The sequence below is a fragment of the Vidua chalybeata genome, chromosome 6 (genome assembly GCF_026979565.1).
Source record: "Vidua chalybeata isolate OUT-0048 chromosome 6, bVidCha1 merged haplotype, whole genome shotgun sequence".
NCBI classification, from domain to species: domain Eukaryota; kingdom Metazoa; phylum Chordata; class Aves; order Passeriformes; family Viduidae; genus Vidua; species Vidua chalybeata.
In genome coordinates, this window is record NC_071535.1 from 35,021,337 (window position 1) to 35,047,982 (window position 26,646).

A 26,646-nucleotide genomic window follows, 5' to 3' on the forward strand; every position below is an offset into this window, starting at 1 on the left:
TTACTCTTGGTGTTCTCAGACAGCATTCTCTCTCCTTATGTTTTTAACAAGCTTTGTCTACAATTTCAATACTTCTAATGTTATTAATTATATAAGACTTTTAAAGCTTTGAACTGCTGTTCTGCAGGTGACTTGCTGTTTTATGAGAACAGCTTTTGCAGGTTGTGGGGGAAGTGAAGCATTCCTTGGGTAGGTGGAATCCCTCAGATTCTGAGATCAGAGGGATGAATCTGCAAGGATTCCTCCTCTTGCTTGTAGTACTGCATATTGATAGCTGGAACACAGCAAACAACCCTTGAATTGTCTTCAATTAACAAGTTTTGGTTCGTTCAAGGGTGATGTCAGAAAATAGCCTTCTTCAGTAGAACCAAGTTCTTTCTTCCCTCCCTCCTTATATACGCCTACAGTGATGTTTTTTCAGCTTTACAAGTGTGTGTTTTCTCACTCTCTCTGCTGTGTAGGCAGCCTTCCCAATCACAATTGAGCTTCACAGGCAATCTTTTATCAAAAAAAAAAAAAAAAATCATCTTTACACAGCAGGTCTATAATTTAACACCAAAGGAAATGGAGAGTTCTGGGTCAGAATTGTGATGCATCTTATTAATGCTTGAATTGGAAAAGAATTTCACCCTAAAAAAAAATGGAAATGGTTCTCTTGACCAGAAGGCCACCCACTACTTGTGGAAATTATCTTTTTACATTCTACCCAAATGATTTGCCAAAATGTCAGTTGCAATGACAAATACACTTAAAATCTTACACTTACTTCATTAGGCTAAGTTATAATTGAACTTTTCTATTCTAGAATTAGAATGGGATTCTAATGAAAAAGACAAACTCAGTTTATTGACAATATGAAAGTTAAGAGGCAGTTCTTCTAGGAGTGTTGCCTTATTTTAAACATGATTCTAGTTCTCTCTGCCTTTTATAAACTGCTTTTGCTGCACTGCATTATTATTTTTTGTGTACTGCAACTCTTTTGCTGATGCTTCTCATTTCACCAAGGTCTTAATTTCGCACAATATTTTGTAAATAAGCCTAAATTTAACTTGCAATAAAAAAAACCCTCAGCTGTATTCTTAATTGCTAAAAAAAGATAGCAATAATTAGTTTCTTGAGTTCTGTTGATAACACTATTTGCTATTTCTCAAAGAAATTTTGTTGATGCTAGTGTTCTTGCAAATAGGTAATTCAAGTTTATTCAACTCTGTAAAGGAGTACTTTTGGGAGAGTAGCAATGGGTGACTTAAAATTTGCTTATTAACCTATCAAATTTCAGCAACAATTATTATACATAGCCCTTGTACCCTGGGTTATGTACAGTTTGTGCTGCCATTGCAGCTGAAAGGAACCATCCTTCTCTGCTTATCCTGTCTGGTACCTTTTTGCCTCATGTCAGTACAGGTGCTCATGTAGCTCTGCAGTGAACTAGATTGGGGAAAACCAGGCTGGAGAGGAATCGAGGTGTTTTTCTTTAGACTCCTTACTTAGAGCTGGATTTTAATCTCTCTTTGATATGATTCACTGTACATCTCCTCTAACACGTGAGCTTGGTGGGAGGAGAGTAGGACAAAAATTCCTTGGCAGTATGTGCTCTGTCTCCAGCTTGTGCCTCTGCAGAGTTCTCGGGACTGCAGCAGAAATCTCCATGGTTACATCTGTTTGCCTGGTCTAATTTTAGAGGACTCATATCATCTAGAGATGCAAGCCTTTTGTAGCAATAGACAGAGGTCAGATGTTAAGAGTAATTCTGAAAAAAATACAGATTATAATACAGGACCTGGTAAATAGGAAGGACCAGCTTTGAAACCTTTAAATTTCCTTCTACACTTGGAGACTTCTTAGGGTACTGCAGCTGGTGGCTTAGATAAAAACTCCTGCTCTCCCTTGTTTTTGGCATGTGTTACAGACTTTATGTTGAGCAGTGAGGGGAAAAAAAGTGGGCCACATCACTGCTAAATGTCCCCTTTCTTTCAGGCGTTGCCAAATGTGTGTTCAATCTCTAAATGCCTGGCAGAATGTGTTCTGGAAGAAAAAAACGATTCAGAGGAGGGATGATAAAAGAAGGGTTGGGATTGTTATAGTGAGAAAATTATCATACAGGCGTACTCAGATGTATGTGTAAGTTATGTGCAAAAAATCAATAGATTCAGTTTTGTAAGCCTTCATTGTTGCTTCTGGCTTCTCACAAGCACAATTTTCAGAACATCCTTTACCTTTTGAAAAGTATTTAATTTGATTGCTTCCTATTCAAATTTTGTTCATGCCCATGACCTTTTTGCTTCTAGGTTTCACTGTGGTATGAGTCATCAGAAGTAGATTGTGACGTCCCCTGGGAGTTTTTGCTGAAGCTGCATGTGTCTGCTTTCTCAGGAATTTGGATAGGTAAGAGTGCATATTCTGCTTTCTGTACCTTCTGACCTTTTGGAGTAATGCTAGTTGTCACAAACTGGGTGTTGTTTGCTGATATGTGTAATGTTTCATGCAGTGTGTAAGGGGTGGTCTCCAGCAGGATGGTTTACCCTGGTAGGCTGGCTGCCACAGAGTGCCAGACTGTATCCCAGGCTGTTGCTGAATGCTTCCTCTATACATCAGTGTTTTTCCAGGAAGGACATGCAAGGGAACGAGCTGGTTATTCCCTCCTGGCCTGCCCCCCATTAGGTATGTGTAGAAGGGTTTGCAAAAGCAGGTTGGACTGTGTTCAGGCTGTGACAGAATGCCTGCTTTTGTCACATTTTCTGAAACACAGCAGTTCTTGTAGGTGGTTTCTTTTAACCCACTTGTGAAACTAAACTCATGTTGTAAGGAAGAAAAGGATGATTCTTCTGGATGTGCCTGATCCTTGAAAAGGACTGGCTTTTACTACATGATCTGTCATTTTACAGAGTAATGTAATTAATTAAAAGGTAAAATGGATGCAACAAGTGCGAGACGCTGCAGTTTTGCCCATGCAGCCTTGCCTTCTGCCTTGTACCAGATGCAAGTCCTTGACAGGTGTGTAATGACCTGGTTCAAAATGGTATATGAAGAAGGTTGGAAAATTGCAGTGTGTGGGTTTGGGGTGTGGAAGGATGAGAGATGAGGAGCAGTGGTGTTGGCTTTGTAAAGATGGGTGGGGTTGGATTTGTTTTCAGATGGATCAGCTTCCTGAATTAACTCAACAGGTTGTGCAAGCAGTAGTGTTGCCTGGAGGGAGGTGACCGGAATTGGCTATGGACTGTAGGGAGAACAAAATTGGAGATCTCAGTTAAGATTAGTTGAAACAGATTTGCAACAAGGCAGTAAAAACATAACCCCCTCCACTGAACACGTTTTAATCATGTGTTTATTAACACATAGTGAAACCTGTAGGTATAGGATATGCAAAGGAAGTCCAGACTGGAAGTAACAGTGTAAAAAACATTGCTGTCAAAGGAAAAACCCTCCCTTGTAACATTGGTTCATCAGTCTGTTGGATGTCAAAACAAATAGGTTTCTTATGTGAGAGAATCTGCCCTGTAGTTGTTGCAGATGCCTTGAAGGATGTTGTTGTATCAAAAGTGTCAGTTTAAAACTTTCCTTCTGAAACATTGTCGGCATAAGCTTCATCGTGTTGGCAGAGATTTATCTTCTGAGGTTTGACTTCTGGTAGTGATAAAAGCTTTCCTTCTGAGGACGTATATACTGGAAACAAATATATTTATACACAGATCTAGCAGAGCCCTTGGAAAAGGCTGTTTTAATTATTTTGTCTTTTTCCTTGAGTAATTTTACCTTGTCATTTGGCATCATCTTTAGTGTTGATTTTTGCACACAATCATAATTGGGTTTTTTTTTTTATATATGGCTCTAAAATTTACCACAGAGGAGAAAATAGTGTCCATGTCTTTCACAACATACAAATGTTTGTTTCCTTGTTTTATAAAGTTTGTGGTTCTAAGAGGCTATTTAGAATCATGATACTAGTGAACACTATAGTGGGGCATGGACAGTGAAAAAGGGCTGTCTTGAGTTATGAAGAGCAGTCTTAGTAGTTTAACTTACTGGTGGAAAGTAAATGAGTAGTTTTTCCTCCTTCTATGTTTGGATTCCACAGTCTAGGGCTCTTGTCACATACTTTCTGTAAAGAATGATGAGGTAATTAAACTTCATTTTGCCAGTGGTGTTACCATGTTACACCACTGAAACATCGAAGCTGGTCAATTCCTTTTTATTATACATACGCAATTTTTTGTTCAAAGTGGAAATTTTTCTCAGTGGAATTTTAATAATTTTTAAATTCCAGCCTGTAATAAATTTAGTAATACAAAGTTATACTTAAAACCCAGTTTATTTCCTCAGTAACAGTTCTGGTTACTGGTTGTTTATGAATGCGTAGGCTCATGGTCCTATAAACCCAGTCTTGTTTACTGAAATTCTTGAGCATGTTTTACAGTTGGGAGTTGAACATAACTATATCAACAAGCAGCTTTTTTTAGGAATAGTATCACACTCCAATAAAGCTGATATTTGTTTATTTCAAACAGAGAATCTTAATTTGATTTTTAAGAATATTTAGGTGCAAAACATTCAGCAGCATAAACTTAGTTTTGTTAATTCTCCACATTCTTCTGTAGATACTGGCAGACTAAAACTTCTAAAATTCTTCATGAAACTTAGCCTCAGACTGCTTATTTGACCTGAACTTGAAATGAAAAAGAGGACTGTGGGGAGGGAAGAGGAAGAGATGGCTGCTGTGTGCAAGTGGCTGATGTTGACCTTAAGTTATATATTGTCGGTTTTATCTGTACTGTTCTTTTCCTGTTGACAGGTTGAAGTCCTGTGGCTTCATTTGTTCACTAGTAAAAAAGCCTTGTTGGGTGGGGTTGAGGTGGAAAAGGCTTTGCCTCAGTGATTCTTGCTTTTTCACAGGAATATGTTTAAGAGTACATAGTGCTGTGTTCCCTGCAAATGAAGGCAGGACCTGTTTGGGTACTGTTTCTCTGAATGGCTAGGAGGACAGTTATACAGAATTGTGTTCCTTCCTTACATTTTGCAGGTTTTAATTTTTTTTTCCCAGAGATTTCCCCAAGGTTTAGTTGGTGATTATGCAAAGGATTTCTGTTATTAGGACTGTGTAGGTTTGTAGTTCAAGTTGCTTCCCTGAGGAGTCTGAAGAAAGTTAGGAAGAACCCATGCAATTAGTGCTTACAGTGTTGGCCTCTTTGTAAAGAAGGGAGGGTGTTCCTTGAGGAGTGCACGTATATATTTCAAATGCATGTACCTGTGCACACATGCACCTGTGAGTTAAAAGAAATGGATGTATTGGATGCATGTATGTTCCCAAGTTATTGATTGCCTTGTGCAATGTATTTGTACTGTAGTATTGCAATGATATCTACAGTATTATCTTTAAATGGAAAAGAAGCAGAAAGTGCTTATCCTATTTTTATGTTCTTTTCTGTTTAAAAACAGTGTGGTGAATTAGTAGAAGTTGGTTTGTGATAGTTGACAGATTAGTTAATGTATTTGAGAACTAGTGAATTGCAGTAAGATCCTTCAGCAAAACAGGATAATATTCTTAATAGCTAAATATGTCCATTTTAATAGGGAATAGGTGTTCCTAATAAAAGTTTCACCTTCATTTCATTGTGTATGAGACTGAAAGAGTTGGATATTCAGAAGGCAAGTGTAAATGAGTGAATGAAGAGAGGAAAGCCTGGATCCCATTAATTTTTGTCTGTCTCTAAGTTGGTGAGGATTTTATGCTTTGACATGTTTTTTCTTAGTCCAAAATGATTATTTAATAGTATGGATTGTAATGATCCATACTCTCTTCTGTTACAGGCACCTACTGAATAGGCAGGCCAAGAATGAGGCATGCTATGTCTGCAAACTTCCTGATTTCAGAATGGTTAGGTACACCCAAGTTAGCATTAATCTACCTAGCCTGGATTAAAAACGATTGCAAGGATTTAATAGCACAGATTTTAGAATAGCCTGTTTGAGGCTGACTAGAAGTCTGGTGCTTAATCACTGCAATCCTGTGCCCTGGAAATTGAGGGTTTTGTAAAATTGAGTTCTGTAGCACGTATAAATGTGGAGAGCTGTTGGTCGATTAAATACATACATTATTCTGTGAATTTTTCCTAGCTCTCCCCTTAAGGTGGTAGTAGTGTAACTTAGAACTAGTAAGTATGTACTTAGTACTTTATATGATTACAGATGTATGCTGATTAATAAACAAGATGTTTTCTGTTTATTAAACAGGAAAGCAGCTGATTCTGCTATATTAACATTTCATGGGACTGGCTGGTGAAGAATGAGCAATTGTCGTGTTTTGATTTTTATGCATTGTTCAGCTTGCACATTGCTAAAGTACATTGTGCCGTGCTTCTTAAACTTGAATAGCAGTACAGTTTTACAGTTCAATATTTTCATTATTTCAGGTGAGTAATGAGAATCAGCAATTAAATAAATCTGAGACATTGAACAGATGTGAAATTTGTGAATTCCACAGATGTGGAAGCATAAGAAACCCCCCAGTAAGTTTATGTACTAAATAAAACACCAAAACCCAGCAAAGAAAAAACCAAAATAAAAGAAACCAACAAAAATAAATAGTCCCTCTTCCTCCCCCAAAAAACGAAACCCCTACAACCAAAGAAGCAACAAGCAAAAACTAGCAAACCCCTGGCAGAAGAGACAATAGAACAGCAAAATTTGGACTACTGTTTTTATTTCCCTGCTTTCTTTTACCTGTAGAGAGCAAAATACTTTATTCCTTTGTAAAATCTTTTGAGAACACATGGAACTTCTACTACTACAATTGCACTGACCATGAGATTTCCTAAATTCATGCTTCAGAAGAGATGCATCAACTTGAAATACAGCATTTCTGTAGAAAGCTTCAAAGACAATGTTTCTGGCAATACAGAGATGAACAATTCTTAAATGATTTCATCTACCTAAAAGCAAAAGGTGTCCATTCACTGGTAGTCCTTTTATAACTCTCCTTGATCAAATTCCTCTTTCTCTTGGTCTCTCCTTTCTTAATATGCATTTTAATTTTTTTCCTCCAATTTTTCAGTACCCTTCTTGAGCTGTAAAACAGAATTTCTCTGTGCCAGACAAAATAAAATAAGTGCTTTCCACTCTTAATTGTTATTCTCTTGTTTAAATATTAGTGCTTTAAGATTAGCTACAGCTACGTGTTTCAAGTTTTCTGTTGGGTACACAGATTCAAGGAAGCTGACTAGTAAATTGGAGTGATGCTCAGAGCTGTCACCTGTGAAGATCAGAATTCACACTTTCCACTTGAGATCAGAGAAGATCGGCTTGCTTTTCAGCCTAATTGTATTCACTGCTTATGCATAATGCAAACCCACAACTTAACTCTGCTCCATTTGATGAAAGATAAAGATCAGTGCCTAGTAGACAGTGTGATGCTAGCTTTACAGATCCCATCAGCATCAGGCATTAGTCATGGTTTTTTATGTATAAAACATAGCATGCATGTCTGTACACATATAATGGAAATGTATAGTTTTAGCATAGAATACCTGGTTGAAAGGGACTTCAAGGATTATCTGGGCCAATCTTTCTTGGCAAAAGCACAACTCTGTGGACACAATGACCCAGCACTCTGTTCTTCCAAATCTTAAAAGTGTTTGATGTTGGGAAATCCACTACTTCTCTAGGGAGATTATTCCAACGGCTGATGGTTCTCAGTGTGAAAAATTTCCCTCATGTCCAATTGGAATCTCCCAGGAGTGACTTGTGCCCATTACCCTTTGTCTTTTCCATGTGACTCCTTGAAAGAAGGGAGCTTCAGTTGTCTTTGTAGCAGTAATAGCAATGCAATTAATAAGTAGTGCATCCTAATAATCTTGTCTGTGGATTTTATAGCATGTTGATCTCTTTAGTCTTATAGCCTTGTAGCTTATAGTCTTTATAGTCTTTAGCCCTGTATATGTAGATGAACTTGCCATCAGTCACTAGTTCATTCCGTCAATTCCTTGTGTACAGACTTAGTACTAGTACATAGCTCTTTAGTACCTCAAAGCTATGTTATTTATTACATTGACCTTTAATACCACTAATACATCATTTCACTGAGTCTTTTACAGCTTATAGAATTTTTTTTTTTAAACAAAGGAAGCTTTCAATTTTCTAATTCATCAGAGTAGTTGAAAAATCAGCTTTGGCTTTATGCATAGCATATTTACAGAAGCTTTATGTGTTTGAGCTGCAGTCTCTCTGATGCCTGCTCATCTGCAATAGAAAATGAAAGGAGAAGAAGCAAGGTTTGTCATTAAATCTCATCAAGTTACATTTCTGCATCTATATATGTATATTAGAAAACATTCAAGAAGAGACATTTCTCTAAACTGGCAAGTCTAGGGTGGCAAAGACTTTTAAAGTTGAGGAATTGCCTGGATAGAATTAAATTGGGATGTGGCATGGTGGATTTTTTTGGGTTTATTGCTGTTGGCATTTTGTGTGTGTGTGTGCATGCAAACCTTCAGAGATGGTGTGGGAATGGTCCTCTCCTTTAACCCCATCAGTGTCCCATAGTTTGTGAGGCTCAGTGTTGGGATGTGTCAGGTGGTCAAGGCTGCACCAATGCTGGCATTTTGTGTGTGTGTGTGTGTGCATGCAAACCTTCAGAGATGGTGTGGGAATGGTCCTCTCCTTTATGTTCTCTGAACATAAAATTAAAAACATAGTTTGTGAGGCTCAGTGTTGGGATGTGTCAGGTGGTCAAGGCTGCACCAAGAGCATGCTGGCCTGGCCAGCCTTTAGTTTCTTCATTCCACCTGCACACAAAAGAAAGGCAGGAAAGCTGCTTCTTCATCTGGTTGTTGGACCAAGCTGTTTACTTTTTTTGTGCACACTTGCAAGTGTTCGGATGCTTCTGGTTGTGTAGCTGTGACACAAGAAATGCTGGAGGGGACAACATCCGTTTTTTTTTTTTTTTTCTCCCTTGTTATGGTATTTGTTTAAAGTTAGCCTTGTCATTATTGGTGTAGCATTACTCTTAAAAGACCTTGATTTCTTTGTGTGATAGCGATACCTTAGGGAAGCAGCTACAGTGGTTCTTGTTTCCTCTTGTTGCTGTGTTCTTGGTAATGTGTTTAGAAAGCCTGCAGACCAGAGGTGCAGTAAGCTTGTTTGTCTGTGTGGTAGTATAGGTATAATTTTTCAGGTTATGAGGAAGCACTGAATAATCATTGTTTAATAAAATCTTTTTCTTTGTGTTATTTCTTGCTCTATTTTCTTACTGTGCTCTTTTTTCCTTCATTTTCTCTACTGCTTTTCAGCATTTCTTTTCTTCAGCATATCTTTCACTTTTTATTCCTCTTTCTCCCTTCTGACGCTTAGGTTAGAGCTCTTTGCAGAAGTTTGCTGAGAAGAAGGGTTGAAGTTGAGAACCAGAGCACCGTTTCCTCCTCTGACAAGGGAAAACTTCTTTAGCCTCTCTTCTCTGAAATAAGTTGCTCTTGAGAGGAGGTTGTGTGGAAGAAAGATTAACTGCAAAATTGAACTGCTAAAGCCTGAGGACTTTCCTGGCTGGGATTAAGTTGGAATCAGAAGCTTATAGTATTTTTTTAAACATTTACATGCTTAGCTGTGCGGGAGTATAAGGGGACAGATGTGTGTACCTTGGAGGTGGTCGCTCCTTGTATCTGTTCTTGACTATAAAAGGGAAGCAGAGGTACATTTAGTTAGACTGAAAACTTGAGAGAGAAAAGCAGGTAAATGCAGTGGCTATTTAATATTTTTACTGTGGAGTTAAGTTGTGAGCCAGCTGCTCTTTCTTGGATTATTCTGCAAAGCAGTTGTCATTTTTATGTTACTAAAGGTTAATCTGGGGTTTTAGCTTTGCTTTTATTAAAATGGCTTGGATATAGAAGGTAATGTTGAGGCTCCTGACCATCTTCAGAGACACTACAAAGGTATTCCAAAGAGCTGGTTAAATATTTGGACAAGTTGGATGCATTTTCTCATACATTGAAATTTAACTGTTGTCCATCATCCAGAAGTGCAGTTAGCTTACTCTGGTCAAAGTTCCCTCTCCACAAGTGTGTTGCATCTGGCAGAGCACAGCAACAGATGTAAATGGAGGAAGATAGGATGGATTTCTAGCTGTAGACTTAATGTCTTCTATCTCAGGACTTTCTGAATCAGGAAATCCAGTACCTTTTGCTCTTTGTTGCCTTTCTCTTATACTTCCTAATTCTGCAAGAGCTTTTTTTAATTGGGAAGAGCAGAATTGCATGTGGTACTCATGGCAGAAGTCTTACGTGGTGATGTGATAGAGAACCAATGTTCTTTTGTTTGTGTTGTTGGGTTTTTTTTTTGGTTGTGAGTGTTGGAGTATAATTTGATGGATACCAATATCTTCATAGTCATCAATATAAAGAATTCTATAATGAATTGAGAAATACCAGGTAGTATTTTAATGGTTTTTTTTTTCCATATTTGTTTATCTGTTTGGTACAGTCACCTAACCATGGGTGCTTCTGAGCTGTAAGGCATTGCCACATGTAAAACCTGCCAGAGTTTGGGCTACTGTAGTCATGATTAGGGCTTCAACTTTCCTAAGCTTACTCCGGATCAGTAATACCTCTACTGACATGTCCAGAGCTGTGCCTACTGCATTTTTGTTACCTATTTCAACTGTTACTTCATGTTCACCCACAAATATGACTCTTCATTTTTTCTAGGATGGTTGTACAGTTACATATCTTGAGTCCAGAGTGGCCGCCAGAGAATAAACTAAATGGTCTCGGTGCTCTGAGGACACTTCCGGAATTGTTCATTTACAGAGCAAAGAGGATTGTGGCTGACCTTCTTCTAATGTTTTTATATAATCAGGATTTAAGCGGTTTTCTAATTTTGCCTATTAAATGAAAACACAGATTTAGCCTTTCCCTTGAATGAGTAGATTCTGAAGCAAATCAATGTAGAAAACCTTTAGAGACCCTTTAGAGAGCTTTACTGTGCTTGCGGGAAATTGCAAGAGTGTATTGGTACATACCTTGAAATTTTGGTATGGAAGGGGTCAACAAACATGGCCATTATACAAAATATGAAGGTGCTGCAGGAGCTGCTTGCTCTTTTGCGACCAGAGGACTACTGTTACTGTTGTTGTATTTTTCCTGACAGATTTTTTTTTGTCCAGAATTCTATTATGAGAGAAATTGAAGTTTTCATGTCTTTCGGTAAGCTGTCAAGAACTGACACTTTTCTCTTCCTTTTTCAAATAAAACCAATCCTTGAGGCTGAGGTTTGGGTTTGGTACTCCAGCTGTGAGCCTTATAGAGACTGCTGCATGTTTTGTCATCTCAGCTGAAACACAATTCACCTATAAAATAATTTTAGTCTGTTAATACCTGTGCAGGGGTTGTGCTTTTGTTCTAAATTGACTGGTGAGATGTTGAAACAATGCATCTTGCTTGGCATTTAGATTGTTGGTGCAGCTCAGGATCATCCTGATCATGACTGAAATGAATTCAAAAATATCCTTCTTTAATGCTTTTATGACTAGACAATTCAGCTGAAATAAACAGTTTTCATATTTTTCTTATTTAATCTGTATTTGATTGCTTTTTTACAGTTAACTTTGTGGCTTACAGTATTAGTTTAGTGTAGTACAAATGCACCAGGCCTGCCATTTTCATTTAGTGCTTGAAAAATTGTGTTTGTACAGTAACTACTACTGACGAGGAATTACGGAACTATATTGAAATGCTTTTAGTAGTAAGTAGTACAAAAAATCAGAAACAGCTATGTCAAAATGTGTTTGTACTTTGTGGTAGAGGAGCATACATGAATGCATAGGTTTTATTTTGAGTTTCATAAGACCAAAATTTAAAATATATTAAAGCATAGAGGGCATAGAGACATTACATTTTCTCTTGCTTAAAATAATGTGTTTCATATTATACTGGACAGTGGTCATTTGGAGAAATCATTTGCCTGGTTTGAGCAGCTGAAAAGCTCCTTTATATCTCTAATGTTTAATGTATTTTTTAATCAGCAACTAGATTTAGTTATTATTTTCTTAAGTCCCTTTTATTAGTCTGAGGTGTTTTGCAGTATATGTTCTAATGCATGGTTTAGATTGATAACAGTATACAGGATAATGATAGATCTGGCAAGATCTGGTAAGAGCAGGAGTAACCTCAGAATCATTTGCCTTTATTGTAACAGTACAATCAATATAAAAAGTAACACATAGGCCAATATTTTGTACTTTTCATATAGACCAGATGGTGCTTTCTTGTATTTGGATAGGTGCACACTTAGAAATCCAGTAACAAACTAATTTTTTTTGCCATAAAGTGTCTAATGTAAAATTATCTTTACTCTAATAAAATACTTCCAAAAAGAAGCTTGGCTATCCCCTACCCCCATCCCCAAACCAAAAAGCAAGCCTGAGTTCTAGGGTGTGTTATTTGTGGTGATCTGAGGCCACTGGCTAATGTTCTCAAGATTGAAAACCCTCACAATGATGTAGGATTTATTTTCTGGACTTCAGTAGATGTTTGGACAGCTGTTTATTCTCTAATACAATGCTTTTCTGTTTTCTATGTGTTTTGTGGTTAAGAGAGAGAATTCTTAAAGATATACTTGATATGTAGAAATCCTGTTGTCTAAAAATAGAAGTGCTAGACTAAGAACCGTGACCTTTACATTTGCTGATTTGCCACAGATTAATAATACTACTGTCTCTTTTAATCACTGGGCTGTCTACTTGAAGTACTTCTTTGCCTTTTGGAGGCATAGGGGCTTCACAGATCTCTTTATCATACCTGGGAGTTGGTGGTTGTGAAGACTTGTTGGATGGTAGGATGAGTGTTGCTATAGTTAAGAGCTCACCACTGTTTGTTCTGTCTCACAAGTTCCCAAACAATAATAAAATGTCAGACACAAATAGTTTTGGGAATTGTTTCCTGATGGAAAATACAATGTTAGGAGAGAGGTCAGCCTTCTGTAAGGCAATGGTAAAATCATTGCTATTCCCTATTTTCAATAGCATTTATCTCCCTTTTGTTGTAATGGTGCTGCCCTGTTCAGGTGGATATGATAATCAGTGGAGCTAACTTGTTTTACTTTTATTGTGGTGTTTTATGTTTTTCTTTAATTTGTTTGCCAGATTCTTTGTTTTCTCTCTAAATGCAAATGTAAGGTTTCCTTTTAAAGCTTTACAAATTCTGCCATGCATCCAGATAAATAATTGGAATGTTTTGAGTTCTGTTTCTGAAAATGGGAGCTTGTGCATCTGAGAACACTGCATTTTGCCCATAGTATCAGAGAAATAGCACTTTTTTTTTTTTACATAGGCCAGTGGTTACCTTCTTTCCTGTTGCAGTACTGCAGGTACTCTTTCTGTAGGTGAAGTTTTGCATTCCTTATCATGTGTGACTGTTGGACCCAGGCCTCGTGGTCTGGTTTCACAGATGATTTGGAATAGTTCTGGAGGTGTAATCAAAGTCTTTTTCTGTCCTTCAGCAAATATTTTCACATGATATGTAAAGAGTCTTGGGTTTTCATACAGCTTTATGTTATTCTGGCTTTTAGATCTCTGAACTAGTAAATATGCATATGTATTTTTAAAGGAAAAGGGGAATACTGCCTGTTTGTGGATTTCTGGCTGCTGTGTGTGTGTTTGCCACTCAGTTTCAATACATGGATTCATAGAAACGAATGCGTATAATGTACTATTCTTAAATTTCTGGCAGAAAAGAATGTTGCTGAAGGCATTGGCATGGCGGTCATCTAAAATCTAAACAAGAGTTTCTGGAAGTCTGAATTTTTGAAAAGTCTGAAAGATGGTGTCATATTTTGGTATGGGCTGTTGACACTCCAGCTAATAATTGCTCAAAGTCTGTCTGACATAAATACGTACTGGATTTTGGTCAAGTATGAGTAAGAATTTTACTGTTCGTTCACCGGACAGCTGAAAAATAAAACCAAAGCTAAAATACACATGTGACAAAGCCAAAATAAATGTGTGCATATACAACTGTTGGTGAAGTCTAAATTGTTTTACATTAATTGTGTAAACACAAGGTATGATACCAGCTGGAGTCAGAATGTAACTACTGTCTAAGGAAAAAATCCTCACATTGAACCTTGTTTTAAATTTTAACTGCATTAAAAATGAATTGTGAAGTGGGAATTGCCAAATAGAATTAGTACAAATATCAGTAGTACTGTTGAGTATCAAATAAATTCTATTTTTAAAATTCTATGTTAATTTTACAAGAAGACCAAGAATAGAGGAAACTGAAATTGGAAGGAATTTTTCTATTTGTGGGGGGAAGGTGAAGGGGAGGGGGAATCTTTTCATGTGCACTGTCATCTAAAATAAGCCACAGAAATGAATTCATACCTCAAGACTGCATTTTTTAAAAATTTACTGTAGATAAGACACCCCTTGGAAAGTCAAATAACTATATTAAGAAGAGGAGGAATTTTTTTTTTTCCATTTATCAATCTCTTTTTAATAGTCTTAGAACTAGATTTTCAGGATTTGTTCCTTAGAATACACAAGAATGATGTATGTGGTATTTCAGTGCTAGGACAATGGTGTTGACTAGACTTGAAACAGCTTAACCTCATGTGCTCCGTAGCATTATCACCTTCTCAAATTGTATTTGGCTTTCAAGATGAATATCAGGTTTATGACTCTTTAGTCTGTGATCCTGTACAGTTTCTCTTTTCTGCTTTATTACTCTTAATATGACTGCTTCTGCATATGTGTAGGTTTTTAATTTAACAAACTTTTTCAGAGTTATGGTATTGGTTTTGCTCTCACTTGCGTGGATGTTATCAAGTGTGTTTTAGAATCCCTGATTTCTTAAGCTGACTTGGAATCAGAATCATCTCCTTCATATTCCTTGCAACTTCTGCCCCCTTTCCCCCTCTCCACCACTTTCCTTGTTTAGTGTCATTTGCAGATTCTTCAAGGGGGCCTGTGTTTGGTCATCAAAATTAATAAACTAAACAAAATCTGCTGCAGGTCAAGTTGTAGCTGCACCAACCCAAAATCCTTTCTGTTTTGGTTTATTTTTTTATACTCAACCATTGGTTTTCTGAAAGTGAATTTTCCAGTAGTTACCCTTATCTACACTAATTATTTTGGATTTATAGTCTCTCTGTTATGTTGAACAATAGTTAAACTTACATAAGCTGCACCTGCTGCTTAAGTAAGACATTTACCCAAGCAAGAACATTGTATTGTTTTGAGGCTTCCTGACTATCAGTTGTCTTTCTCCCCTAACTGAAATCCCTCTTCTTTTTCCCCAGCCATGTATCCAAATCTTTCTAAGCATCAGAATTACATTGTTTGTCTTGCTACTTAAGTAATTTCCCACTTCCCTACTATTGTTATGAGACATATACCCTATTTTCTATTGCTCGAGGATCCCTATCTTTTACTGGTCCTCAAAGCAAATCAGTAATACCTTACAAATCATTTAGACTAGTTCTTTTATATATCTTTATATATATATATATATATATATATATATATATATATAAAATTTATATATATATATATTATATATCTTTATATATCCTAGTGCGCATTAAGTAGCTGCCTTAAACTATGCATTGATTTTTCTAATTCAAACATCAGTTTGGGTATTTTTAGGAGCATTTATTTTGAGTGTTACTTCCTAATTTTCTGGCCTCTTCCTTGTGGAGCTTTAGAGTATTGGGGTCCCTTATTTTCTAGATCAGATTCTACAATTGGCTGGCAATGGTATTGCCACCACAATTTTATTTATCTCTGCAGGCTTTGACAGCCTGGGTAAGATCCAGAATCAATGTGTGGGCTGTCCAAGCCAGCATGCTATTGAAAAGCTGCCATTAAGCACCTCATTCTTAATGAACTGGAGAGCAGTGTTGGTATTTCTCAGAATTAAAGAGATAATGCTTGTCTTTTGTTGTATTGGGAGTGTGATTTGTAGCCCACCGCCCCCAGAGACACCTTGTAGAGCTCTTCTGGACCAGTATTTCACTCAGGAAGACTTGGAGGGAATAGCTAATTCTCTCTGGTATTGCTAACCACCTACTTGTGTGTGTGGTGTTTTTCTGCAGTTCCTATTTGGGCAAGACTAGGACTGACTTAAAGGTCTTCTTGCCTTAGTCAGAACAGTATAAAAGAGCACAGAGGAGGTTCTTGGCTTGCAAAGATATAAAGCGCCGTACAAACAAATGGCTCTTATGACTATTTTTGTTGTACTGTATCTGTCATTTGAGCAGACTTGCTGTAGTTTCAGGAACAAAGAGTGTTGCTAGGTATCTTCTAAATGTACCCTGTAACATAGGCCTTGGGACTGCCTTGCTGATAAGGGCTCCCCTTGTTCCTGGCTGGAACCACTTAGTGAAGGATGGTGCTTGAAAATGTCTGTTCAAATAACCATAACACAGCTACATATGCTGAGAGCTGAAGCCATGGAGACCAGAGGTGAGGCAGAAATCTCTCACTCTTCTTCTGAATGGTTGCTGTTTGACGAATTTCTTAGTGAATTACAGTGAACCAGCACTGAGAATCCTTTGCTGGTGCTGCCAATTACACAGCTCTAACAGAACCCTTAAAATCCCAGCTCCAAAGTATGGTACTCTATCTCTTCCTTTATTTGGTTCTATGAAATAGACTATACTGGTAAATTCAAGGCATTAAAGAGGAATGGGAGACAAACAGATGCAAATTCAATCTGGTTTAGTGTTTTTTTCCATGTAGGTTTTGTGATAACTTCTGCTTGACACATGAGCTTCTGTTTAGTCTATCATGTCTGGGAAGGCATTTTAAGTGCAAATAGAAAATAATTCCAAATGGCTGGAGGACTGACAATGTAATTCTGCATCAGAGTTTTACATTAATTTGCCTGTTTTAAGTGGAAAGGAAGTGTAAAGATATTTGCTAAAAATAAAAATTGCTAGACCTAAATCAACAGAATTCTGTTTCTGATATTAGAAAAAAGTTGCATTTTTCAGTGAAGATTGGTTTTTCTTTTGCTATTTATTTTTTCCCCATTGTTAATGGAATTAATCTCACTTATGAACAGCTGTTGAAATAATTGTGCTACTGAAATTGTAGTTGTAGTTGTTCTGTTTCCTTGAAAGTCCCAAGCAGATTTAAAATTAAAAACCAAAACCGAAAGCCAGTGGAGGATACAATAGGCACCTTACACAATAGAAGTTGCAAATGGGAAAAAAAAAAATCTTGAGCTTGGCCTACCTCTTAATTCATGGAATTATTTTAAACTGATGCCCTTTTGGAAGGGGTGGTCCAGACTTTCCCCATCTGCTGATTTGATGGTTGCTTCAGGGTCTTTTACCCGGGAATAGTGGGAGAGGATAGGTGCATGAAGTGTGAACTGCAGGGCACAGCACGTGCACTTGTATTGCCTTGTTAAAGACAGGAAGCATCTCTTAGATGTTTTTCTTAGTTCAGATAATCAAATATTTCATGGTGGCTGGTGTTGCAGTACTGGTTCTGATGCATTTGGAAAAACTGTCCTACAGTTAATTTTTGAAGCTGTTGTGTTGGGATTTGGTTGAGATGTTTTACTACCTAAAATTTATACTTTTCTAAGTGACACTGCCTCATGAATGGAAGTAGCATATTTTGCATTGGCTGCCTACAGCTATGTTCCCTGCTGAGCCAAAGCAGAGTTGCTTGTCAGAGTTGCTTTAATTTTCTGAGGTTTGCAGCTTTGTGTTGCAAGTCAAGTCTGCACAGGCTGATGGTTTGTCTTAACTACCATTCTGGAAGTGTTAGTCTCAGTATCTTGACTCATCAGTTAGCTTTGGGATTTGCAGTGCAGGAAAAATACCCAGTATTTTATTTAGCTTACTCTGCAGTTGAGATGAATAGCACTAGCAGTCCCATCACCTGGAAATTACAAAGGGGCTGTTGTACTGTGAAAGAGTCATTCCCAATTCAAGCTTTTGCCATCAAAGACTTTTAGCTTGGACAGATTTTACACACTCATTTTAGGTTTACTAAGTTTGGTGAAGGACCTTTGTTTTGCCTCACTCCCAGTTTCTAACACTGAGGAGACTTGGCAGGGTCTGATGAGGCCCCTGAGCTTTGCCCAGTGGCCGAGCTGCGTTCCCGTGCTGCTTCCCGCTGCAGCAGCAGCCTCCCTGCGCTCAGGCTCTCCAGAGCGGGAGTGCAGGGACAGTCTGTGCAGTACAGACAGTACCGCCTGTGCTGGCATCCAGCGCCAAGCACAGCCAGGAAGCAGCTGTGATTAAATACCAGGGGCTGAGGAACAGAAAGGAAGGATGAGATGCTAGGCTGGGACACAGAGGGCAAGCTCTCAGATGAGAGGAACAAAGACTGTGAAAGCCAGAGAGTGTTTTAGAAAAAAAAGGGGCTACGCAGGGAGCAGGAGAAGGAGAGGTGAGAGGAGTTGATTTATAAGCAGCAATGACTAACAAAAGGAGGTTCTGAGGATAGGAAAAATGCAAATAATTACTTCTTTGGGTTAAAAAAGTTTTGGATGGCCTGGACCATTCTTCTAGAAAATCATTGCAGTTTGATACTGCTGAGATTTTGTGGCAGGTGTTCTCAGTGGAAGGTTCTTTTCAGGAATATAATTCTTCAACTCGTTGGCTATTTAGGTCTTGAATTAGTTAACTCTGAACAAGAGTATTTTATCTGTATATTTTGTTTCTGTTTTACTAGCTGCTGCTTCTTTGAAGAGAGATTACCTGTGTCCTTCAAATGCCTGTGGTATTTTCAAGAGGAACCATTTATCTGTAAGTGGAGGTCTTTTCTCTGAACATAAAATTAAAAACATGAATTAGTAGAATGCATTAATAGGAATGTGGGTGTGAAGAGAAGTCTGAAATGTTTAAAAACGGGATGCTTTTTGTACATAGTATGGTTTTCATGATTCATGTTTGAGGATAATGATCGATGCTCAGGGGAAGCTACCTTCTTTTTTGTTTGGTCATTTGAAATGAATAGTATACTTCTGTTATAAGCTTAGACAGTAATGATAAAAGCAGTACTTGTCTCTGTCAACATTTGTGAAAAAGAAGTCTCTGGAGATTTCTGAATGCTTTATTTAATGATGAGAATAGTAAATCTGTCCTGTGTAGTGTCTGGATGAGCTGTCTTGTATCAAAACATTATTAATTGATTTTTATGCTTTACAGCTGTGTTTTGGGAATAAGTACTGGAAGGAAAGCCAAAAGCTTCACTCTGGATTTTAAGAGCCATACTGGAAAAGAATTAAGGGATTGATTTAGTTTTCTGGCTTAGAAATTTTGAGGAGGAGGAAAAAGGAGGGACTTCAGCTGCCTATTAACTTTGTTTGCCAGCAGCCTCAAACTAGTTACATCATCACAGGGGTATGGTTATCCATTTCTGTGAAAATATCTTGGTTTATGAAGATAGGCATCAGTGAGGCCTTTATTTTCACTTAAATATGTTATTAACATTAAATTGTGGAAGTAGGGATTTACTGGGATTGCTGAACCGTGGATTTGTTTCTTCAGATATGAATACTGTCAAGGCCAGTTGTCAGCTTTTCTAGAAATATGGATTCTTACATTCTGGAGACATTCTATACATGAACCAATTCCTTAAACATTGTGTTTTGTCTTTATTCTGAAATTCGTAGTGTAATGTCAGGTGGTACAGTATGGATAAAGGACTATCTATGTATGTTTGTAACAAGGCTTGCTTCAGCTCAAGTAAGAGATATTCTGAGAGTTTTTCCCCCAGTTTAGAAATGCATTTTCAGGGAAATAAACAGCTTCACAAGTAGCTGTGCAACAGGAATTTATGGGGTAAGCTAACTCTCACGTGTATTTTGCCCTTACAAAGGGACATTCCTTTGAAGGTTCTAAAGCAGGTTAATTTCAGTTTAGTTGAGCCATCAGTTTTCTATATACTTGTGTTATGTTTGCTTTTTCTCCTACTTGGAAGGCATACACACATTCTTAAAATCTTTAGGATATAGTAAAGTTTCTTTTACTGGTTTGGAATTTGAGTGTGCCTGTAATGTGAGGAGAAGACCGTAGGCCAGAAATAGAGAAGATGGGAATGGAGATGGGAGGGTTCAGTCTCCCTGTTCCTGGCAGTGGCCAGCTGGGCTGAAGCTGTAATGTTAAACTGCAGCTCTGGGCTCAGAGTGGGCCCCCAGCACACGTTCTGTGGCCTCGGAGATGTCGATGTCTGTTTTGTCCCTCACACAGATTGGATAGATCATTGGGGAGGCCTTGAGACACCTTGAGAGTAGAGACACAGACAATGCTGTTTTGCAGGGCAGAAACATATGGAAGTGTAGGAGAAGTCAGCTGTTTATTCTCCTGCTGTAAAATAACGCTCAGAAATCCTGTGGTGCAGCACATTTTGGGGGATTATTCAGGTGAAGTATTGAATTCCCTGGACTTGAGGGAATCCAGGGAAAAGTGAGAGCTGTGTCTAGTACCATAATTACTCCCTTTTGCACACATGTGTTGTGATGTACATATCTCCTGTTTCCCCAGTTGCTGTATGCTCAGGAGGAGTCTTGCTGCTAGGACTCCTCTGTGGTCTCTTGAAAATAATAGTGTTTATCTGGAAAAAGAGTTCCTTTGTGAGGGGATGGGCCTGCTGAGGACATGCAGCATGCACTGGAGAAGGGTTTTTCCCTTTTTACCTTTTCAGGTTACAGTTTTCTTCTTTCTGAATGGCAGAAAAGCCACGCTGAGACAAGGGGAGTGGGAGACAAGAAGGGCCAATTTGGAAGGAGGGAGCTGGGTTAGACACAAGCCAGGGCTGCTTCAGCTGGCATTACAGGGATTGGGGTGGGGGAGAAAACTGAGGTGCAGAAGGCTGTTGGCCTATTAAACTGGGAGGGGTTTTGGGGCTGGGGGTCACAAGTCAGTACCAGCCCTTCATCCCCTGTGTTGTGACAGGGAAGACAGGTGTGATTGAGAAGGTGTTGGGAACTGCATTGGCAACGGATTGATTCTTGCTTGGATTGTTTTTGTTCTTACCTTGTGTATTGTGTACCCTGCATTTGTGTATTGTTTTTGTCTTTCAGTAAGAACTACCCAATTGTGTTTTTGTACATGTGCTAATCTTTGGAAGGAATTGTGTGAATGAGTGTTTCTTATAATAAGTAGTGGATGTTCTTTCTACTAAGTTTCATGTGGAAAAAGAGTGAAGAAATGTTTGTCTTGTACTCGAAACAAAGCCTCATCTGCTAACAGGATGGATTTCCATTTACTATAATGTAACTATAAAAAAAGAAACTGAAAGGTTTGTGGAGCACCTATGGTTAAAAATTGCATCTAGGTAGCCTCTCTAAAAATCAGAATCCTTTGCAGACTACTTGAAACAGAAAAAAAAAAAGGTTTGTCTGCACTAACAATCCTTGAGAGAGAACTGTCCTGTGGTTATGAAAGCAGGTGTAAGAAATTCATACTCATATCTGGTACCATAAATAGGCTAGTTCTAACCTTTATTGCTTTCTATATAATTCAGATTATAAAATTTTCATCAGGCTTTTATTGGTACATAGAATGAATGACAAATACAGATTGCATAAACCTCCAGTGATGAAACCTACACAAAATAGAACTGCCCCACTCAAATCCATTGACCTTTTGTCCCATCTGGAGAAAAACAACCCACCTGTGCCATGAGGGATACAAAAGTTGAAACCTTAATTATTGGCTTAATTGCTCACATTTTTATAAAGAGACTTCACAGTATTTCAAGTGATCTGGTTTTTGGATGTACAGCTATAGGGAATAATTTATATGAAGGATTTTGAACTAGGAGAATATTTTACAAAGGAATTTTTAAAAGCGCATTCAACAAAAACTGAATTTTTTCTTCCACCTCCTTTACATAAACATCTGTACTTACTTGTACCAAAGCTATTTTGTTTTCCCAATTATGATTCTTACCATCAGTTTCATCTAATCATCCAGTTACAGTTTGTTTTTAAAGAAAAGATGTAGGAATTTGAAGGTATTTTTGTAACAAATAATGTATAAGTATTCATCTGAAACAACAGCCAATAAAAATTGCTACTTTAAGGTTTATTTTGGTAAGATTTTTTTTTTTCCCCCAATCAGCCTCCTATAAAGTTTTGAAACTTTTCACTTTTGGAGTGGATCTGCTTTGCCTGTCATTAAACTTTCAGTACTTACAGCTGTGTTTAACACTTGCAGAGGTTGAATATGGTAGGTTTATATCAAACACTCAAAGCAGGGTCAGTAACAACATTTGCACCTGATGTGCCTCCTTTTTCCTTGGCATCAGCATTTTAAAATGTTACAGAAAATGAAAGTAACTTCATCACTGTATGACAGTTAGATGAGTCTTACGACAGTCAGATTTGCAGTGATTCTAAGTAGATATAACCAAGTATTCCTATTCTATGGATATTTTAATATATTATCACTGTAGATTAATTTCTTATTTATGAAGGACTACGGGCTGTCAGTGTCTTTCAGGTGCCTGTCAGCATATCACCATAGCTCTTTTCATGTGTACACATTAAAAATTACCATATCCATAGGGAAAATATTTTAATTGGAGAGCTTCTTTTAAATAGTTTATGAGTAAAAATGTAGCCATAAAAGGCTTCGTCCTTTAAAATTGCAAATGCAGTAAGATGTAGGCTAAATCAGAGATGTGGTCTTAATTCACCTGAGCAATATTTAGATTTAACTGTGATATAAAACAGATGTAAAATTTACCTTTTGAGACTAGTGCTAATTTGAGACAAAATAAGAATTTTCAAATGCAAGTTGACACAACTTGTGTCAGCTTAACAGTTTATTTTAACTGAGAATGCATTTGGTCTGTGCAAGAGGAGAACCTCTGAAAGCCTTAAAAAAACAACAGAAGGGAGAGGACACAATCCCATTAATGTACAGTGATCTGAATACTAAATGGAAGATATATAAATTAGGGTGATGCTTTTTATTAGTTTGTTTTGCTGTATGGGTTTTTGTTTTAATTTCATTTTTAAGGCTCTTAAGCATTGCCTGAAAGAACCTGCTGCATACTTCTTGTTTTTCTCCTTTTTGCAAATGTTTCTTTTCCTTGGTTACATCTACAGTACTTCCTTGTGTCCTAGGTAACTTAAGAATTGTGGTAGACAGTGTCAGTTTGAAAACTTTTTATGGGGGGAGAATTTAGTCTGCTGTCAGAAAGGTGCTTGGGTTCAAAGGGGAATCTGTGATGGCTGTAGGGCTTTTTATTTTCATCTAACTGCACTGAACTCTTGAAATCTGCAATCACAGCAACCACAGCTTTTACTTTTTCACAATAGTTCCCTTTTTATGACTTTCAGTAAAATTTTCTGGTTAGGATGCATTAAGTTTGTTTACTTTGTTTTAAAGCTCACTTGGAATTCTTAATTCAGAGGGATGGCATTATTAGGCCCGTTTTCCTAACATTATCCAATAATTCAATACTTTAATGCAGGTATATGTCGATTAATATAGAAAACTGTAAGCAACCAGTTGGTTTGAACCAAGTATCTACTTCAGCTTGCATAGGTGCAGAGCTGTGTGTCCATGCTGTGAACTGTCAAATCATAAATCCAGTGTAGGAAATACTTTCGAATGTCTAGTGTCTTTTTTCCTACAACTTAGAAAATGAGATCAGTCCTGAAGTAAAAATATTCCTGGTAAATAACGATAAATTGAGAAGTGTCTTAACCTTACATCAGAGTATTCATGTGTGGGGTTGGCAGTGGTTAACCTAAGTCAGTACAGCATGATTTCATATATTCAATTGCTGTCATTTGTGTGTATTGAACTCACTTTCCCTTAAGGTACTTTGAGATAATATTTCAATTTGTTTTTTCAATGTCAATTTTTCCATGTATAAGAATATCTTTGAATATTTTTCAATTAAAGAAATCAATTAATGGATTAAAGTCAAATGTTATTATCTTTGTTTTGTTCCTCCTCCTGCCCTATCACATGTGCACAAAGGAGATGCTTAGTTTCAGACAGTGGAATGGATTTTTGTTCTAGTTGGGGTGTTTTAATTTACATATGCAGTAGGAAAGTTATTCTTCAGTGATCAAGGATTCTGTGAATGGTGCTTTTTAACTGGCACCCTGATGAGTTACCACCCTCAACACAGAAGCTGTGGCTCTCCTAAGTGTGTCGGGTAACCAGATGATGGGGAGACTGACTTAAATCAGTCACATCTAGTTTTTCATGTGTTCAGAGTACACTTTAGAGTGACAGTCATACAAAAGTTCAGCATTTTGCAGCTTTCTGGTTGTGTTAGAAGTAAGTCTTAAAATATTAGGAGAATTATGGTTGACAGAGAAAAGGACTTATATTGGACTGAAAAGGAAAATGGGAGTGGGAGAGGAAAATAACTTTCAGTATTGTATTTTCAGGCTCTATTAATATGCAGTCTAATAAGCATACATCTCTTAATAATTTCCAAGATTGTGGTGAAAATGTTTTTTTTTTTTTAAAGGCAGATAAATGGGATTAAACACTATGAATAGCTTGAGCCCACTTCCCCTCTGAAGTGCAGAAATTTTTGTGAACTAACAAATGCAAGAAGTTGTGAGCAGTTTTTCTGTGATGCAGGTTAATGATGTTCATGTCTCCAGAGGGAAGAAGTGATGGGTATCAGAGGAGTCTTCCTTTCTCCATCTTGGAAATCTGCAATATAATATATTTGAGACTTAAGCTTTCCTTTTTAGCAAATTCCTGGAGCTTTCTTCATTAAATTCACCACGTCCAAGAAATCAGCACCTCTGTCTTGCTAATTTAGAGAAAGTTAAGATCCATGTAAAATGCTCAAAGTACTGGATTTGCTGTAGAGAAGGTGCTTCATCGACATGGGCTGGGAGGAGGCCTCTCATTTTGACTGGTTGCTGTTAATTAGATTAATCCTGCTTTTGATTTAGGCTGAGGAACATCCTTCTTGTCTTCACAGAGAATGGCCCAGTAACCAACTTCCTGGTTCCTTTGGTCTCCAACAGGTGGCTCAATTTAAGAATGTGTATTCGCTCGTTCCTACAACTGTTTCTGTGTACGGAAAGGGAAATTTTCAGTTATGTTGGTTCAATAAATAGTATTTCTTGGTAACATAATGAGCCTGATCACACACGTTTTCAGAATGTAGGCTCATCAGAAGTTCCTGTGACTCATGAACATAGAACTTCTTATCCAGTTAAATTTTTTTCCAACAGAGTATTAAAAAAATTACCCATACAGGCATATAATACTGGAAGTTCCCTTTTGTACCACTTAAGGTTGAAACATTTCTGTAGGAGGGACGTTACTCACGTAAGGAACTGTACTTTCATATGTTACTCCTGCCGTATTGGTCAGTATCAGTCTCACTCACGTCTTCTTCTTGTGCAGATTAATTATTTCAAGCTGTCTTCTCCATCTGTTACCAGATTTGGGAATGCAGCTTTCCACAGTTCACCTGTGTGTTTTTAACCCACACTTAAAAACATATAGGCAAAAAAACCCACCCAACTCTAACTCTTTTAAGGCTTTTTATTTCCTTTGCCTGCATTGTTTTCTATGTTTCTTTTACTGGTGTGTGCAATGATCTTATCAGAAAGTTATACTGAAAATGAACTCTAAAATGTCAACATGGTGACTTCTTTCACTTCCACAAATTTCACTGTACAGCTGGAATAGCTGTGCTTCACTAGATAAACATGAAAAAGGACTGAATTATTATCTTGATAATGTCTGTGTTTTTGGAGTTAAATAGTATTTGCATCTGGTGGAGTTAGTGGAAGCCAGTTTTTCTCAGTACAGAGACCGTGGAAAATTCATTGTATGAAATCTTCAAGAATATTTTTTTCAGTAAGTGTCATATACCAGATGGCTTTGAGACCTATTTACGTACCTGTTGTTGTTAATCTTTGCTGCTTCAGACCTCAAAACTTAATTTCCCCACCTGCTGATAAATATAGGGTCATAGGAATTGCCATATTGGATCAGACCATCTGTTCTTTAATTAGGAGCAGCAACAGATGCTTGGGATGATGATGCAAAAAAAAAAGATCTACAGTAGGCAGTTATGACAGTAATATACTCTGGGGTGTATCTCTGCGATCCTGTTAGTTTGACGTGTGTCAAAAGACTCAGACTTTGGTATCTATTCTAGCTCTTTGTTATTCAAATATTTTTTGTTACAATGTAATTTTATTCTCTGTTCTTCCCTTTAATGCTGCTAAAATTTTGGCTTGCAGTCCCACATCCCTTAGCAGCGTGTTCCCTAGGTATAGGTATGAAGGGGCAGCCCTTTTTGTTGATGGTAAACTTGTCAGCATTCATTTGGCTAAACATAATCTCTTGTTTTTATGGTATTCTGTGGGGGAAATTCTTCTCTGCCTTTTGTGTGCTGTTTTCTGTCTTGGCAGGGCAGGGGAAATCTGAGTCTTCTTGATTTTCCCCTTCATATTGATATTTCCATGCTGCTTGTTATTCTTGGGATATCTCTCTGTAAGGCTTTTAACTGAATGGCAGTAACTGGATGATTCCAATTTCTCACCGTGTTTCAACTGAGAAAACACTGTTAGTTCCTGGGAGAGAGGACTTTTATTCCTTTGAAAAATGTACAATTCCTAGGAAATACTTCAGAATTTTTGCTTTAAATTGAGTTGTATTGGTGAAGATGGTTTTGCAAGGGAAATGTTGGCTAAA

At 37.5% G+C, this 26,646-nt stretch overlaps 1 protein-coding gene across 4 annotated transcripts in view; it reads left to right on the forward strand.

Annotated features, from left to right (window-relative positions):
• The window catches only part of SIPA1L1 (signal induced proliferation associated 1 like 1), a 197,157-nt gene that overhangs the window by 61,704 nt on the left and 108,807 nt on the right, over positions 1–26,646 (forward strand). For 2 of the 4 annotated variants that reach the window (XM_053945239.1, XM_053945243.1), the window contains exons 2-4: positions 2,289–2,385; positions 6,229–6,407; positions 18,674–18,747. The gene's annotated coding sequence lies outside the window, so the exon portion shown is untranslated. Of the gene's footprint in view, positions 1–2,288; positions 2,386–6,228; positions 6,408–18,673; positions 18,748–26,646 lie in introns of those variants that run through there. The other 2 variants (XM_053945240.1, XM_053945241.1) reach the window with 2 other exon arrangements.